Genomic DNA, 18461 nt, shown 5'->3' with positions numbered 1-18461 from the left:
TCAGGATAAGAATAATCCGGTTATGATGTCTCCACTTCGCACTTTCTTTATTTTAGAAGAACCCATTTAATTTGTGGTGTGTAATTTGTGTCTTATCCCCAATAATATCTGTGATTTGGCAAAGATTCTACCTGTAAAATGAGTCCCATTTGTTGGGACAAATATATCCCTCTATTTTTGATTTAGTTCAGACAAGACAACCAATCTGGTGAGACAGAGAGACGACAGCCAAAGTGTAGCCAATGAGCAGCAATTGCCCATAGGTCCTTACTTTCCCCAAACGGTCGCACTCTAGGTGATCTCCCCTTGTGTCTCTCCTTCTCCTCCAAGTGGAACTTGGTTATCTCAGGAATTTTTATACAGGTGCAACTGTGTATTTCCAGTGGTCCAGACTCTGACCTCATACATTCCTTTTCTTTTGAAGACTTAAGCTCGTCAGACGGCATTCATTGTATTTGGTAAATGCAATTAACTTTGACGCTTACCAATCACGTCAGAATTAATACAATCAATAGCCCATTCATGGTTTTGTTGGTAAACCATCACGCAGAATCATGGCCATTTCCTGGATTATCCTGGGTGAAGTTAACATGCAGACACCTTAAGGGCTTGCATTGTTTTTAACAGTGGGATCCTTTAACAGTGCACCCCTGTGACTGTCTTGTAGTCTTGAACTACACATTCCCCAGACAGACTTAATTCTTCTAAACCTATCTCATTTCCATCCTATCATCCTGGACTGTTCCAATGTTCCTTCCTTTGATTCTATAAGTGTCTGGTCTCCACGAACATATTGTCCCTAATCATCGTGTGACATTATTTGTTTACACTTAACTTGAACAATGCAGCTTTCCACATATCAGCAGTTCAATTCTTTGTTTCCCAAAAGAACCCACACCACACATTGCCTAAAATTCACAGTTACATGAACAATATATAAAAACCCATACTTCCATAAAACCCCATACTTCTTATACCATTTAATTCAAAAATGTCTCTTGATGGGTTCAATTGACACCTCTCAACCTAGTTAGGCATCCTTCGTTCTAAACAGACAATATGGCCATGCTTGAATATACAAGCACCCATTTTTTTTAGCAGCATTGTTCACTTTTTTGAAAGAAAGATCCATTTTTGAAAAGACAAAGTTAGCTTTTATAACTCTTCATTTTTAGTCCATAATTTTTCATCATTGCACTTCTTGTACGCTTGACAGATGTATTCCACACACTTTGTTAAATCTAAAGTGGCTGCTGGGAGATGGTTTGCCTTTCTTAAAACCACCTAAACATTTAAGTATAGGTTAGATTGCATATGTTAGTTTCAAAACTGGATTGCTGGGGTTGTCCTCGCAAGTCACAATTGTTAGGTTACATATACTGCAGTGATCAACCAGCTAAGATGTCAGATCAATGTGTATGCTTTATCATTGAACCTTGGAGACGAGGTTCAGCTTTAACAAACAAGAATTTGTAAGACATTCCCAGTAAGGTTCTCGGTATCTGATTGCTCATCCCTAAGGTAATGGGTGACCTAACAGGGGCCTTCAAAATTATGGAAGGGTTTGATAGTGTAACATAGAGAAGATGTATCCACTTATGAAGGTGTTCAAAACTAGGGGTCAGAAATATAAAACAGTCACAAATAAATCGAATGAAGAATTCAGGAGAAATTTCAGGAGAATAGTTAGAATGTGGAACTTGCTACCATATGGAGTAGCTTAAGCGAATAACATAGATGTATTCAAGGGGAAACTAAATAAGTACCTGAAGGAAAATGGAATAGAAGGATATGCTGATAGGATGCGATGAAGTAAGGTGGGAGGAGGTTGATGTGGAGCATAAGCACCAGCACAGACCAGTTGGATCAAATGGCCTATTTCTGAGCTGTAATTTTTATGTAACATTGGTATTCCACAGAACTGTCTGAATATTGTAACTTAATCTGAGAAAATGTGAAGAATCATGCAGCTCAATAGTTACGCTGATTTGGTCATGATCAAAAGTCCTAGCATCAAAGCTATTCAGGGTGTAAAGCAGAGATTTTTCTGTGTTCTGGAGTTCTCCCTGCATTTCTAAAGGCTGGATTAGTGTTAAGAACTAAAGGTTGGTGTACACATTTCAAACATAATTTTCCACCTGAGGCAAGAAAATGTTATCCCAAGATCTAAGAAGACATAACTGGTTGCTTGGTTGCTTTTCTAGATAAGTGTTGTGAAGTTCTCATGATGTTGTGCAATTGCCTCATATACTTCCTCTTGAAAAATACTTAAATGTAAATAAACTTCATTAGTCATTTTACCATGTCCAAACAGTTTTTTGTGTATATTTCCCATCATCCTGAATTCCAGTCTGTAAATTGATGTAATAAGGTTTAGATACAAACCATGGTTATTATTTGGCTTATAAAGAATACAGATTTCCTTGCTGTTAAAGAATACAACTCACAGAATCTGCCATTAGGCTATTTGAATAAGAGAATGATGTTTGGAAAGAAAACAGACCATAATAGAGGGATGTGTCCTCAGTACCTTGCTCTATGTCAGCCGAGAGTGACGTCTCAATTCATTCCATCTTCGCTGCCTCCAGATAATACTTGGCATCAGGTGGCAGGACCGTATCTCCAACACAGAAGTCCTCGAGACGGCCAACATCCCCAGCTTATACGCACTACTGAATCAGCGGCGTTTGAGATGGCTTGGCCATGTGAGCCGCATGGAAGATGGTAGGATCCCCAAAGACACATTGTACAGCGAACTCGCCATTGGTATCAGACCGACCGGCCATCCATGTCTCCGCTTTAAAGACATCTGCAAACGCGACATGAAGTCCTGTGACATTGATCACAAGTCGTGGGAGTCAGTTGCCAGTGTTCGCCAGAGCTGACAGGCAGCCATAAAGGTGGGGCTAAAGTGTGGCGAGTCGAAGAGACTTAGCAGTTGGCAGGAAAAAAGACAGAAGCGCAAGGGGAGAGCCAACTGTGTAACAGCCCCAACAAGCAAATTTTTCTGCAGCACCTGTGGAAGAGCCTGTCACTCTAGAATTGACCTTCATAGCCACTCCAGGCGCTGCTCCACACACCACTGACCACCTCCAGGCGCTTACCCATTGTCTCTCAAAATAAGGAGGCCAAAGAAGAAGACATAGAATCACAATATGTCCATGATGAGGTTAGAAATGGGACCAAACTGTGTATCAGATATAAACACCAGCACAGATAGTTGTCTGTTTATTTATTTATTTATTTAGAGATACAGCACTGAACTAAGCCCTTCGGCCCACCGAGTCTGTGCCGACCAACAACCAACCATTAATACTAATCCTACATTAACCCCATATTCTCTACCACATCCCTATCATTCTCCTACCACCTACCTACACTAGGGGCAATTTACAATGGCCAATTTACCTATCCACCTGCAAGTCTTTGGCTGTGGGAGGAAACCGGAGCACCCGGCAGAAACCCACGCAGACACAGGGAGAACTTGCAAACTCCGCACAGGCAGTACCCAGAACTGAACCTGGGTCGCTGGAGCTGTGAGGCTGCAGTGCTAACCACTGCGCCACCCTGTGTTCTATATAATTCAATTTAATATTGTAAACTAGACAAAAAAAAGGAACAGCTGAATAAAACTCAGCCTTTTAAAGCTGAAATTCTACTCTAATCAAAAGATTAAAATCCAGCCAGTAGTATTAAACCATTCACAAGATAATTACAGTTGATGAAGGTCATTGGTTCATCTTGGATCATGCAACCAAAAAGAAGTTGTTCCTGATATCTGTCTTAAATCTATCTTTGCTAGTTTGAACCTGTGTCTCCTTGTTCACTCTCTTGATTTAAACTAATTTTCTGGGATTACCTTTTCCATACCCTTCATTATCTTATTCAACTCTAAGATCACTTCTTAGGTGGTGCTTTTCCTGGCTAAAATTATTCCAGTCTTTCCTCCTAACTCAAACCTTTCACAACAGGATTGGGCTCCTCTCAGCACTGTTGCCAGCACTTGAATGTTTACCATGGACAAGATTTTGTGGACAACATCGAAGCAAGGATGCTCACCTCTGACCTTGAAGAAAGCTGCCCCCAATGGTCTAGTGATCTCTGGAGTCAGTTACTCACCTTTCCCAAGGGCAGTTTAAATCTGCCAAGTCAAGGGGATGTCTTGGCGTGCAGCAGTAATGATGTCAGCAAGCAGGCAGACAACCAACCAAATTGAAGTATTTACAAACAACAAACTGGGAAAGCACTTAATTTAAATTAGAAGTGAAGGATATTTTCAGATAGTGAACGAAATGATTGGATTAAGTTAGATTCTAAAATAAAGATAAACTAGCTTTAAGAAGGAATTTTTAAAAAATGAATTTTTAAAATCATTATGGAGCATTTTGACAATCCACAAATACAACGTTAACTTTTCAGGGCTGGTGATGCTGTTTAGCAGTACTTACGAAGTTAGTACACTGTTAAAAACCCAGTTACACCTCATTCAACAAGGTGTGACTTTTACAAGCGAGACTAACAGCATAAGAGTGAAAGTTCTCATCTATACAATTGGTTGCAGTCTGGAGGCCTCAACAGCGCACCCTATGGGAAAGCATAGAATCATTGACAACAACTGGATTTCTGCATTATTCTGCTCATGTGCAGACTCCAGAAGTTGCTGTCAGTTTCAGTGGATTAATGACATTGAATGTTGACAGTTTCATTGTCGTGGCTGTCATTATGACATCAAAATTCGAGCCATGTTTCTCTAATACAGATACTTCAGATATCCAGTTCTGAAACTAAAATATACAATGAAATTCACAATTAAATCAATGATTAGCTGGTTGTAATACAGGCAAAACAATTCCTGGTGGCCATTTTAGATCTAAGAAAGTGGCTGGAATCCAGCTTAGGTTTGTACATATGTTTAAAAGTTGTGTTAACACGGATCTAAATAGAGATACTTCTACTAATCTTTACATGTTAGCTATTATTATAAGGTATAACTTACTATGAGCCATCAGAGTATTTTGAACACTCTACTGGGATATGCAAATACTATAGTTTCAGTAAACAACTTTTGTTGTAAAATTGGGAAATCAGAAAACATTTAACATCAGGGAATAACATATTGTTCTTGGTGATATATTGATGGCAATAACAAGGAGTGACATTTGCAGGGTGCTCGAGAGGATGGAACTGATCTAATGTTGCTGACTGCAGCCAATTTAAATGAAAAATTATTTGAAGTTCTAACATGCCTGCAGAGCACAGTACTGCTTTCCAGAATAAAGGCACATGCTGAGGTTCTGCCCTTTCAGTCTTTAATTGTAATGGTATTGTATTTTTCCTTTAGCATCATAGACCAAAATAGACTTCTCCCAAGAGCACATTGTGATTTTCAGTGCAGTGGTTCCTTTATACCTTGCACTAGCCCATGGGATTAAGCAGCAACATTTATCTGATCTACATTAAGTATTTAACAGTTTTTGCTTCCCTCTAAATTTATAAAGCAATTGATGTTTTCTTCTGACAGCTTGAAGCCTCCTGTACAGCTGTTGAATGACACTATATTGGTATTCCCACTAGGAAGATGAGAAGAGTCTGTATTACTAATGCAAAGAAATTGGTACTACCGTAAAAATTATTTCTCACAATAATTCAATAGGATTTGTGAACATTGTGGTAATTGTACAATCCCTTTGGTGTGAAGTCCTATTAATATAGGATCATAAGAACAGGATAGGTCATTTAGCCCCTTGAGCCTGTTCTGCCATTCAATGAGATCATGGCTGATCTGCGGCCTAATTCCATATACCCACTTTTGTCCCAAATCCCTTAATAACTTTGGTTAACAAAAATCTATCAAACTCAGATTTTAAATTAACAATTGATCCAGCATCAATTGCCATTTGCAGAAGAGAGTTCCAAATTTCTGCCAGCCTGTATATGTAGAAATGCTTCCTAATTTCACTCCTGAAAGGTCTGGCTCTAATTTTTAGACAAGCTGGCTAGTCCTAGACTCCCCAACCAGCAGAAATATCTATCCTATTTTAATGAACTATTTATCTGGACCGCTAAGTCTCTTTGGTCTGCCATTGTTTCTAGCTTTTCACCATTTAGAAAGTACTCTGTTCTATTCTTTTTTAGGTCTGAAGTGGATAGCTTCACACTTGCCTACATTGAAATCCATCTGCCACAGTTCTGGCTATTCACTTAATCTATTAATATTTCTTTGTAATTTTATGCTTCCATTCACATTGCTTATAATGCCACCTACCTTGGTGTGATCAGCAAACTGGATATTTAGCTTTTTATCCCCACATCTAAGTTATTAAATATGGTGGATAGTTGAGGCCCCAACCCAGATCCCTGTGGGACACCACTAGTCATGTCCTGCCAATTAGAGTATCTTCCCATTATCCATAGTCTCTGTCTACTGTCGCTCAGCCAATTTCCTAAATAAGTCAATAAGTTGCCTTCAATTCTATGAAGTTCAACTTTAACTAACGGTCTCTTATGAGGGATTTTATCAAATGCCTTCTGGAAGTCTCTATAAATAACATCCATAGACATTCTGCTATCCACTACTTCAGTCACCTTTTCAAGAAAATTCAATCAGCTTCATCAGGCATGAAGTACCCTTTACAAATCCATGCTGGTTCTCTCTGATCAGCTGAAAGTTTTCAAGATGTTCAGTCACTCTATCTTAATTATAGACTCTACTAATTTCCCAACAACAGATGTTACAGTAACTGGTCTATAATTCTCTGGTTTCCCTCTTTCACCATTCTTGAATAGTGGAGTGGCATGTGCAATTTTCTGATCTCAAGGAACACTTCCCGAATCAAGAGAATTTTGGAAGTCTGTAAAGTTCTCATCTACTTCCTTTAAAATCCTGGGACAGAAACCGTCTGTTCTTGGGATTTGTCACACTTTAGTGCCATTCTTTTTTCATTACTGTTGTCCCTGATTCAATCATAGTTTCTTTGGGATGCTGACCTCAGCTATAAATACTGATACAAAGTAATTATTCAGCAAGTTCACCGTTTCTTTATTTTTATTGATATTATCAAAGTTGTTTTTAATTTCAAAGGGCCCACATTGCTTCTGATCACACTCTTTTTCCTAACATAATTGTGAATGTTTTTGTGTTGATTTTGATATCCCTTGCACATTTATTTTCTAGTCCCTTTTGATAGCTTTTCCTGTTTTGTTTCCCATTTGCCAAGATTTGTGCTTTTTTTTTTGCATTTTTATATACTTTTTTCTTTTAGTTTTACATTGTCTCCTACCTCATTAGTTACCAGTGGCACTTTTTTGGCAAGTAGAGCTCTTGCCCCTTAAGGGTATAAACTGGTTCTGTATCACATTAAATTCTTTTTTGATCTTCTGTCTTTTTACCCATTAATAGATTTGCATAATATACTGTGGACTGTCTTCCTCATCCCATTGAAGTTCACCTTACCTAAATCTAGAATCTTAATAGCTGTTTCACATTTCTCCCTTTCAAATATTACATTGAGCTTGATTATATTTTCTTGACTATTAGATAAATGTTCATGCATTAGGCTGTTAATTAAACCTGTCTTATTTCTCATTGCCAAATCTAATATGGCACGCCCCCTTGTTCTAGGACATATTGTTGCAGAAAACTATCCTGAACACAATCAAGAAGTTCACTACCTTTCTGACATGAGCTGATCTGCTTATCTCAATCTATTTGAAAGTTAAAATTCCCCATGAAAATCACACTGCTTTTACTACATGCTTGTCTAATCTCTGCATTTATACTATTACAATCAGGTGATGAGGGGTCAAAGGGCTGCCCTCTTTTTCCCTCTCCTTGTTTGACCACAATAGGTTTATTTCTTTTTGAAGTGGATATACTTGCCAATTCAGTGACTGATTAACTGTTTACATGCCGTGATCATAAACAAATCAATCGGACAGGTTTTCTTGAGTTTTATAAAGAAAGAGGTTCGCTTTATTGTACTAAGTAAATCTAAGTAAAATAATAAACACTCGTGTATACAGATGCACCCAAGCGCGCGCACAAAGTTCACATACACACACATAAATAGGTTACAGAGTGGGGAAGAAGTGATTGGTCGAATTAGAGTTCAGAGAAATAAAATGGGTATACAGTCTGTGGAGGTTGGTGACTTGGCTGGCTTCAGGCTGAATTTGCTGGTCACGTGACTTTGCTTTGGCCCTGAAGCTTCTAGTTTGAGGATGTGGATGGCTGATTCGGTGGTTCTCTGAGAGAAAGCAATAGGGCTGATTTCCTTCGAGGGGTCTCTTTCTGCAGTAGGGATATGCCTAGGTGGTCATGGTCAGCAGGCAGGGTTTGAAGCTTGCAAGGTGGATTGAAAAGAGAGAGAGAGAAAGGAAGGACCCCACTGAATCTTCTCTTCTCTTAGTTTCTAGTTGCTTGTCTGGTTGCTGCAGAGAAAACACCAGCTTAAGCATACAGATGGTGGGCCTATCACATGACTATCAGCCAGTGATTCAAGCATGGTGCTTACCAGTGTGTATTCCCTCTTGCAACTTAAGTCCATGTCTAGGAATTCTTTTCTCACAACCAGGGTCCCATTGTTCAAGTGATTAGGTTTCAGTGTTTCGTCTCCACCAGTTTAATATTCAGGTGATGGCCTTGATGCCTTTCTAATGGAACAGGAGAGAGAGTTCACTAACATTCCCCAGGTCATTTTTCTTGATTGGTCTGTGCAGACAATCCGTCTCCACTTCAATGCTTTGGAATGTGGAGTAGAGTGGTGCTAATTAGGGTGGTCATCTTTAGCTGCTAGTATAGATTACCTTTTACCGTTTTTTAAAAATATATTTATTTTATTATTTAGAGATACAGCACTGAAACAGGCCCTTCGATCCACCGAGTCTGTGCCGACCAACAACCACCCATTTATACTAGCCCTACAGTAATCCCATATTCCCTACCACCTACCTACACTAGGGGCAATTTACAATGGCCAATTTACCTATCACCTGCAAGTCTTTGGCTGTGGGAGGAAACCGGAGCACCCGGCGAAAACCCACGCGGTCACAGGGAGAACTTGCAAACTCCGCACAGGCAGTACCCAGAATCGAACCCGGGTCCCTGGAGCTGTGACGCTGCGATGCTAACCACTGTGCCACCCATGTTTCCAGTCGGTGGATTAAAAATCATCATTCAACATAACATCTTTTTGGGTCATGTCCACACCATGTGAAATGAAATGTAACGACAGCATGTAAATGAAAAAAAACTGTAAACATGCATTCATCCTCAAACACTCACTTATCAATCTCACTGCTATAGCTATGCTCTGGTTCATCTGGGATGATTCTGTGCTGAGTTAGATTCTGGATAAAGCATTAGCTTTCATATTGTTTATTTTCCTGCAATGTGGGTAAGGGTGCAAAGCAGGCTCCATCGAAAATAGCCTTGCATTCTGGGTTTTGAATTTCTCCACAAATGTCATAGGATTGTGGTGGGTATTAGCTACAGTCTCTCTAAATCTATTTTGAACATATACTTCAAAGTGCTTGAGAGCCAGTAATAGTCCCAGAGTTTCCTTCTCCATTGTAGACCAAATTAGAGTTTGTTTTAATAAATTTCACCTTTCTTCTTTCAACCTAAGAAAGCCTGATTGTGCTCATTTCTTTGCATTTCATTTCAAACACACTGTTTCTCCAAGTTAAAGCCCAGCAACAATTTGAAGTTTAGTATCTATATGGTGAAATTAATGTGCCTCATTCTTGGCAGGTGGAGGCCTGCATGAGACCTCCACACCCAAAGGAATGAAATGTGATTTGAAATATAGGCACATTTCATTAAAAGCGTTGAGAGAAATGTATACATAAGATACAGAAAACATGCTTTCTCTCATTCATTTCCATTCATTCATGAATCCTAAAGCTTACTAAAATTGTCTTTTCTGGGTGCCAGTGCTGCTTTCATTTCCCCTTTTTGACATCCCTATAACCATGTGGTTCTTTGGGGAAGCTTTTCTTCAGTTTGCCCATTGCCATGATTGCCTCGGGTCTTGGTTCCTGTTGGCCATTTTTTGTTTCAGGAGAGTTAGTAGTGGGCAGGTTTATCCTGAACTCTCTTTCAGTACTTTGCTGAGTCATGCAAAGGCTTTTGACTTCAGGGGATGGGTGGTTCCCTTTTTCTCTGATTGTGGAGGAGGATTCTTTGTTAATCTCCCCTTTGTTCTCTGGGACACCCCTGCCTGTAAATATTTGTGCAGACTTGACAGCACTCTCCTGTGGCACTTCAACTAGGTGAGGCATCACCCTCACAGTTTCTGTGCCCCCTAGAGGTTCCTATTTGTCTCTGCAGGTTCCTGTAGGAGCATGTGGGGTCTAACTATTCACATTTTTTGGGGTTGACTGACCGGACAGTAGGGGTTTTCATCAAGGCTTCCTCCCAGACTTCCTTTAACCTGCCTTCTTGATCATTTCTTCCCCCCCCCCCCCCCCTTCTCTTTCTAAACTTTTGCCAGCCGTGTGCCTGTCTGTTCCTTTTTGCTCTCAATGGGGGTCCAATACAGTTCACCAGCCCTCTGCTGGAGGGTCCGCTTAACTGTAGGTTGGGGTTTCCCCTCAACCTGGCACATGTGGCAACTCCTGCAGTACTCCACCACATCTTTGTGGAGTTTTGGCCAGTCAAACTGCTGTCTTATGCAGGCTTTGGTCTTTCGTATACTGGCATGTACAGCCACTGTAGTCTCATGGGCCCTTCTTAATATTTCTCTCCAGTTTCTCCACTGCACCACTAACTGGTGTATTACTGCCCACTCCTTGCTGTCAGGTCTGTGAGCAGAACACCATTTCCTCATCAGTACCTCATTCTTTAAATAGTAGCAATCAGGGACACTCTCCGCTTCACTTTCAGACTGGGCAGTGTGTGCTAACTCTTGCAATATTGGGTCAGCTCGCTGAGCCTCAGCTAGGGAAGATTTATTTAATTAGTTGTGTCTCCGAACTTTCCAAAGAAAGTCTCGGACAGGCGGACCTCATGGTCATCTGCCTGCAGTGCCAATGCAATCTCCTCTGGGGGAGCTGGTTTGATCATGGCCTGATCCACTACATATTCAGGGAAACTGCAGGAGACCGTCTCCTGCCACTGCCCTGTCTCTCTGACCTCCTGCGGTCTTTCTTTCACTACTGGGGGGGCTACCACCTTCACCCCCGCCAGATCATTAACTAGGAGCAGGACAACCCTGTCCACAGGCAAACTAGGGACAATCTCTATGGTCACCGGTCCCGAAACTAGGTCGCACTTCAGGTGCCCCCGATGTACATGTACAGGCGTACATTGTCCTCTAATGCCATTCACCACCCTTGTGGTGTTCACTGCACTCTCTTGGGGTAAGGTCAGGCCTTTTCCCAGTAAAAGGGATCTAGTGGCCCCTGTGTCTCTGAGAATTACTAAAGGCTTGCTTGGCCCTCTCGAGGGGTTACTTTCCCTTCAGACACAAAACCTTGATAACCTTCAGGAATCCTATTAAATTTTCCTGCACTTGCAGAAGCTTCCTGGGTCTTACTCTTACTGTAGTTAAAGCCACAGCTTGTTCTGCTGTGCTTTCCATCAGGTTCACTTCTTCACTGAGCGGGTGTGCCCTGATTAACCCTACAGGTTTTCCCTTTAGTTTCCAAAAGTCAGCTTTTACAGGCCCTGCTTTATTACAATGGAAGCACAAAGGTCTCCAGGTCTCTCACTTGCTCACAGCACCTTCCTTTTTGGTCGGAGGAGGGCCCCCTGTGTCTCCTGCTTTCCTTTCTCTCCCAGGACTGCTTGGGCGGCGATCACCTTCTCACCCTTTGTCCTTTTCGGATTTGTGGGGGTGATTAGGAAAGGTTCTCTGCTGGGAAACCGACTTATAAATTAAAGCAAACTCATCAGCCAGAATGGCCGCTTGCCGGGCTCTCTGAACCTGCTGCTGCTCTACATGGGGCTTTATTAAGAGTGGGAGAGAGTTTTTAAATTCCTCTAACAGAATTACTTCCCTGAGATTCTCATAGCTGAGCTGTACTTTAAGAGCCCTCAGCCACTGGTCAAAAGCCAGTTGCTTACTTCTTTCAAACTCCAGATAAGTTTAATTAGCTTACTTTTTGAGGGTTCTAAACATTTGGCGATAGGCTTCGGATATTAATTCATTTGCCCTGAGGATAGCATTTTTGGTCAGTTCATAACTTGATGAACTCTCATCTGGCAACAGCGAATAAACCTCATTTTCCAGTTTGTTTGCTTTGCAGTAAAAGAGACCAGGTCTCAGCTGGCCATTTTAGCTGCCTTGCCAGTTTCTCAAAAGAGAGAAAAAATACCTCCACATCTTCCTCATTGAATTTTGAAATTAGTTGAGTGAGTTTTAGCAATTTTGTACCCAGCCCTGAATTATGTTCCTCCATATTGGCCATGCTTTCACTGGGGTTACTCTGTTTCCCCCTACTTAACTCAAGCTACTTCAATTCTCTCTTCTCATTCTTTCTGGAAGCTTCTTCAACTCTCTCTCTCCTGCCTCTCTCTCTCTTTCTTTCTCCTGTCTCTTTTTCTTCACATTCCTTCTGGAAGGCTCCTCTCTCTTTCCTCAAATTCAAGTTTCTTTTTTTCCAATTGTAGCTTTGCTAACAATACCCTGTCGGAGTCTGCTTCTAATCCTGCTTCTACTTCTTCAGATTAAAGGGAAAAATAGTTGTCCACTAGTCTTAGGAGTTCAGATTTCCTAGCCTTGCCATGTACAGTGATCCCACACTGCTCAGTCATTTTCCTCAACTCCTCCTGCTTTTAATTTATCCCAAGTTACTTCACTCTGGCTTGGAGAGCTACTGGCTTCAGCTGCAGACATGTTAGTATTCAATCGCACACAACCACAAGAAACCTGTATTAATCTTCCTTTTTTTCGATTGTGAACAGTTTGGCTTCCCACTTACAATTTCTCCTATTTGTCTGTGGATAAAATCTGGACACTAGCACAAAAATTCTGTTATGACCAGGTGAGAAAGGTGTCTAGGGGTCCTTTTCAGTCTTCACCTGGTCTTACTGTAACAGGGTTTTATTTTTAAACACTGTGTTTTGAGCTCCCCCTTGGTGAATCCTTGTTCACCGCTTTCCAATTATAAGGCAAAGAAATGAGGACAAACAGGCTTTCTTGGGTTTGAAGAAGAAAGGTGAAATTTATTAAAACTTAAACATAAATTCTAATTTGGTTAACGCCTACGGATACACGATGTGCCCACACTAGCATGCACATGTGATACACACATGCAAATAGGGACAGAAAAGAGCAGAAGAACAATAAAAGTGGAGAGGTTTGAGGCTGAAGAGTTTGTTATGGTTCTTCGAACTCGCTGTAGAGACATTTTGTAGGTTGTTCCTGCTTTTTGTTGGGGACCAGTAATTTTCCTAAACCTTGTTCACTGTAGGAGACTTTTCTCTCTTGGGGTTCATGTGTCTTCAAATGGATTCCAAAGCAGGTAAGAAAGAGATGGGAGCAGACAGGAGAGAGATGTCCTCAATCCAGAAGCCGGGAGCTTTCTGATTTCAAACACACTGTTTCTCCAATTTAAAACTCTCAGTTCAAAACTCTGCAACAGCCAGTTAGTCATGTGACTAAACTGGTCTAATCACGTCTGTTCTGTGTATTGGGAGCAGGGACTGGTTCCTTTGTTCCCACACTGTCTGCTAGTATACAAAAATGTTTTTCTGGCTAGGGGCCTGGCAATTCCTTGTAATAGGCCCTCTTCTCAGCATCAATTTGAAGTTTAATGTCCATGTGGTGAAATGAATGTGCCTCATTCTTGGCAGGTGGAGGCCTGCATGATAGTCCCCCCAATTATTGAATCCCCTGCCACTACCACAGTACACTTCTCCTCCTCCCCCTTTTGCACAGTCTCCTACTCCAAGGTGCCACAGTCTGCATTCTAGCTCTCCTTCTGACCATCTTTATCTTTATCCTCAAATGTTAGCAAATACAATGCACCTGTTGGATAGGCTCAGTTTCTGTAGATCCTCATTCTCTATTTCACCTGGGTCCCTCGTACTCTGCACACTAAGTTTCACCAACCCAGTTCTGATCCTACACTTCTCTACGAGTTATGACTGAAGTCTAGAGCAAACTGCCCATGTACTGCTCCCCATTTCTTATGTGTTGGAGTGTTTCTAATTTGCACTCCAGTTCAATGTCTGAGTCAGAGAGATTCTAAGCAGAGACATCTACTGTAGATGTGTTCATTCAGGATAGTCTCGCTGCCCATAAACTCCCACATACTGCAGTCCAGCCAACCAGCTCTGCCATAAAAGCAAGAAACACTGGAAATACTCAGCAGGTCTGGCAGCATCTGTGGAGAGAGAAGCAGAGTTAATGTTTCAGGTCAGTGACCATTCTTCAGAACTGGCAGATATAAGAAATGTAAAAGATTTTAAGCAAGTAAAGCGGGGGTGGGGCAAGAGATAACAAAAGAGGTGTTGATAGGACAAGGTCACAGAATAGCTGACCAGAAGGTCATGGAGCAAAGGCAAACAATATGTTAATGGTGTGCTGAAAGACATTGTTAATGGACTGAAAACTGAACAGCCACAAGTACAAACATGAAAAAAAAAGTGGGCAGGCACAATAGAAACAAACTGAACAAACTAAAATAAAATAAACAAAAAAGAAAAAATAACTAAAAATAAAAGTAAAATGGGGGCCCCTCATGCTCTGAAATTATTGAACTCAATGTTCAGTCCGGCAGGCTGTAGTGTTCCTAATCGGTAAATAAGATGTTGTTCCTCGAACTTGGTTGATGTTCAGTGGAACACTGCAGCAATCCCAGGACAGAGATGTGAGCATGAGAACAGGGGGGTGTGTTGAAATGGCCAGCAACCGGAAGCTCGGTCGTGCTTTTGGACTGAGCGGAGGTATTCCGCAAAGTGGTCACCCAGTCTATGTTTGGTCTCCCCTATGTGGAGGAGACCACGTTGTGAGCAGCGAATACAGTATACTACATTGAAAGAAGTACAAGTAAATTGCTGCTTCACCTGAAAGGAGTTTGGAGCCTTGGATAGTGAGGAGAGAGGTGGTAAATGGGCAGGTATTACACCTCCTGCGATTGCAGGGGAAGGTGCTGTCGGAAGGGGACGAGGTGGTGGGGGTAATGGAGGAGTGGACCAGGGTGTCGTGGAGTGAATGATCCCTTTGGAATGCTAACAGGGGAAGGGAGGGAAGGATGCCTTTGATAGTAGCATCATGCTGGAATATCAGCCATATCCGAGTCTAGGTTATTTATATCTAATTCTTTAGTTTGTTATAGTTTTTCTTTTCTACATACTTGCAGTAAGCACTAAAACATTGGACAATATTTTAAATATTGCTGCCTCAAGCTTGTACAAACCACTACCAGGATTGGAGGCATAAAAGCAGCACTTCCTTCTGCACCAAATTCGTACTCTCACCAAATTCCCAATTTTTACACACCTTTTACAATGCATTCCGTTTATGACCACATTGTGAGTCAGCAGATACTGTTTACTTTTATACAACTTTTCAAACCACACCAAAGTTATTAGTGCTCACTCAGCTTCCTGCTCACAGCAATTAGCTTTTCAGGCATTAACTTCGAGCTGATTGACTGTTAACTAACGCTGATGGGCAGTTTCTGATAACTAACTTGAGATTCTTTTACAGTTTTTAAACTTCTTAGTTAAATTCAAAATCTTAAACTAAGGCCGAGATTTTCTCAGGGATTTGGAGATAGGCTGGGAGGCGGGACGAGTTGTAAAATGCCGGCGAAAGAGAATCCCGAGGTGTTCCTGCCACCAGGGTATATTCCCAGCAGTGGGAATGGCAGCAGCCCAGCCTCCTGCCAACTAGAGGTGGGTGGCCAATTAATTGGCCTCTTGATGGCCATTTTACCAGGTGACCATCATTTTTCTGGCATCGGACTGGCCCCCACTGCATGGGGAGTCTGCCTGCTCCATCTAGGTGGCTTCTTAGGATGGTGTGGGGAGGGGGCCTTGGTTTTTTGAGGCTCCTTATCTAAAAAGGGGCCCCCTGGTGGCAATGGCTGCTCCCCCTGTGGACCCGACGCCACTGCTGGATGGATTGCCACCAAGGCATGCATGCCTGGCCCCAGCATAGAGATGGAATTTTCTACTTGTTTGCAAGGGTGCCTCAATATGGAGGCACCCTCTCTTTCCCCTTGTAGCCTCAGCAGCAGATCCCTTTACCTGTGGCACTGCCGAGGTGCAGAGCTGACCACCCTCTGTTGGGGCTGGCAGCTCGGAGAAGCAGTCTGCTGTCCTTAATCGCGCAAGCTTGGGACCCGCATTGAATCCAGGCATTGTGACTTCTGTCGTGGTGGCAAAATCCTGGCCTAAATTTCAATTTGAGACCTACTCATCCACTAGATACCAGAAATTCCCACTTTTACCAAATTCCCAATTTTTACACTTTGTTTACAACGCACTCCATTTACAACAACTCCTACATAATATCCTATTTTTACTTTCATTTTATTAATACTACTTTCACACAAATAGAGGATAAAGATTCAGAATTGATTATCTTGGATTTTGATATGAAGAGAAACAAACCACAAAACTTGAAGCTTGTAAATTTTATTTTAGGCTGAGGGAGGGGACTTTATGGTAATGACTTCATTTTTCAAGGAGTTAGAGCAGGATTATGTGTTGTTTGACTTTTACACGTAAATACTAATAACCATGTGAGTAGGTCTGGGAAATTATGACCTACAGACTGAGTTGTTCACTGTCTCATAGAAGTTGACATGTATGAGCATAGAATGCTGGAATGGGTGGAAGTTGACTGGATGGTTGGCCCATGGATGAAGACAATTGTACTAATTTATCTTGCAATGCCTTTTGGATTCCAGAAAGGATTGTTGGTGGTGCTAGAGTGATTTGGTGATGACCAACACAAAGATGTATTTCCATACTGTGGAACAAAGTAGTAATCCCTTAGTGAGTGAGTACTATTTTTGCTTGGCCTCTTGGATAGATTGCTTCAGAATAGCGAAATATCATATTATCTAAAAGAATAAAATTACTTATGGGTATCTTATTCTCCTCTCCATAAGCTAGTTTAAGCAGGATTGACAGCATTTCAAGAATTCTGCAACTTCAATGGCTCCACAGCTCAAAATATCCTACCTGGATTCCTGAAAGAGACTACTATAAAGCTAAGAAGGCTAGGAGGGTATAAAAAGGGGGGTAATATTGAAGACCAATGAAGATATGGAAGCGGAGACGATCAATGACTTCAAGAGGAAGTTGGATGGCCTACTGAGAGACATAGACTTGCAGGGCTACGGGGATCGAGCTGGGGAGTGGGACTGATTGCAGAGCTCTGCGGAGAGCCAACATGGATTCGAGGAGCCAATTGGCCACCACCTGTGCTGTAAATGATTCTGATTCTTTGTGCTGAAAGTTTATTAGCGTGCCGCACATTACTGCAGCATGCTTGGAAGTCGGTGGCCTGCCCTCATTGAGCGGCCACCACCAAGCCTCCGTGATATTACGCGTGGGGGCTCATTTAAATGGAGGGGCGGAGTGGTTACCCCCGATGACAGGGAGGGGACGGCCGCCACGTTCCTGGCAATGGCTTCAAGCCCTTAACAGAAATTTGAATTTTTAAAGGGAAATAACCTTGTTAAATTTTTTTGATCACAATTGAAAACTGTTACCTTAAGCACTAGCATGCTAGCAAACACCCTAGCTATTTTCATAAAACTTCTGAATTTCACATAAATCACTGTGCTCCTCTGATGTTTCACACATCAATGCAAACAAGGATTAATGCGGCAGTAGTCTGACTTTACAAATGCAGCAAAGTTTTTCCCTGGGTTACTTGGACAATATTTGAAAAAGATGAAAGGAATCATTTTTAGTTGCTAATTTGTTACAAAATTCTTCTGATTTGCTTTAAGAAAATGCCATTTATCCACACTAAACTTATACAGACCTAGTGCAAGAAAGGCAGCTTGAATAGTAAGACTTCTTTCAATTCACACTGTTGAAAATATCAAAATTCTGATATTACTGACAAAGTCCAAAAATTAAACCAGGTCTAAAATGAAATTCTGTCATTAACATTTTAATAAAAATCATTATGGTACATGGTTAATTTATGGCAATGAACATTCTCTGAGATACCCAACAATTTGCACTCTGAACGCTACCCAGTAGTGCTCTGAAATGCTCGTGTTTAGAGTTCTTTGCTCGCATGTAATAGAGCCTGCCACTTACACATAAACCTACGAGTGCCTTCAGTCTTGACCAGGCTCAGATAATCTCATAATGGAGCCTGTGTTACAGTAACATCTTCCTGGGTGTGAAGTGTGACTAATCAAACAAAATGTTGGAATTATCCACATTTTCAGTGAGAATGGGTGAATTGATTTTGCTCATCAATAATTTCACTCTAGGAAACAAATAAAATATGGGGCTGGATTTTAAGGAGCCCTCGACA

This window comes from Heterodontus francisci, chromosome 20 (assembly GCF_036365525.1).
Source record: "Heterodontus francisci isolate sHetFra1 chromosome 20, sHetFra1.hap1, whole genome shotgun sequence".
NCBI lineage: Eukaryota > Metazoa > Chordata > Chondrichthyes > Heterodontiformes > Heterodontidae > Heterodontus > Heterodontus francisci.
The sequence above is the reverse complement of the archived record's forward strand: the minus strand, read 5'-3'. Positions refer to the sequence as shown.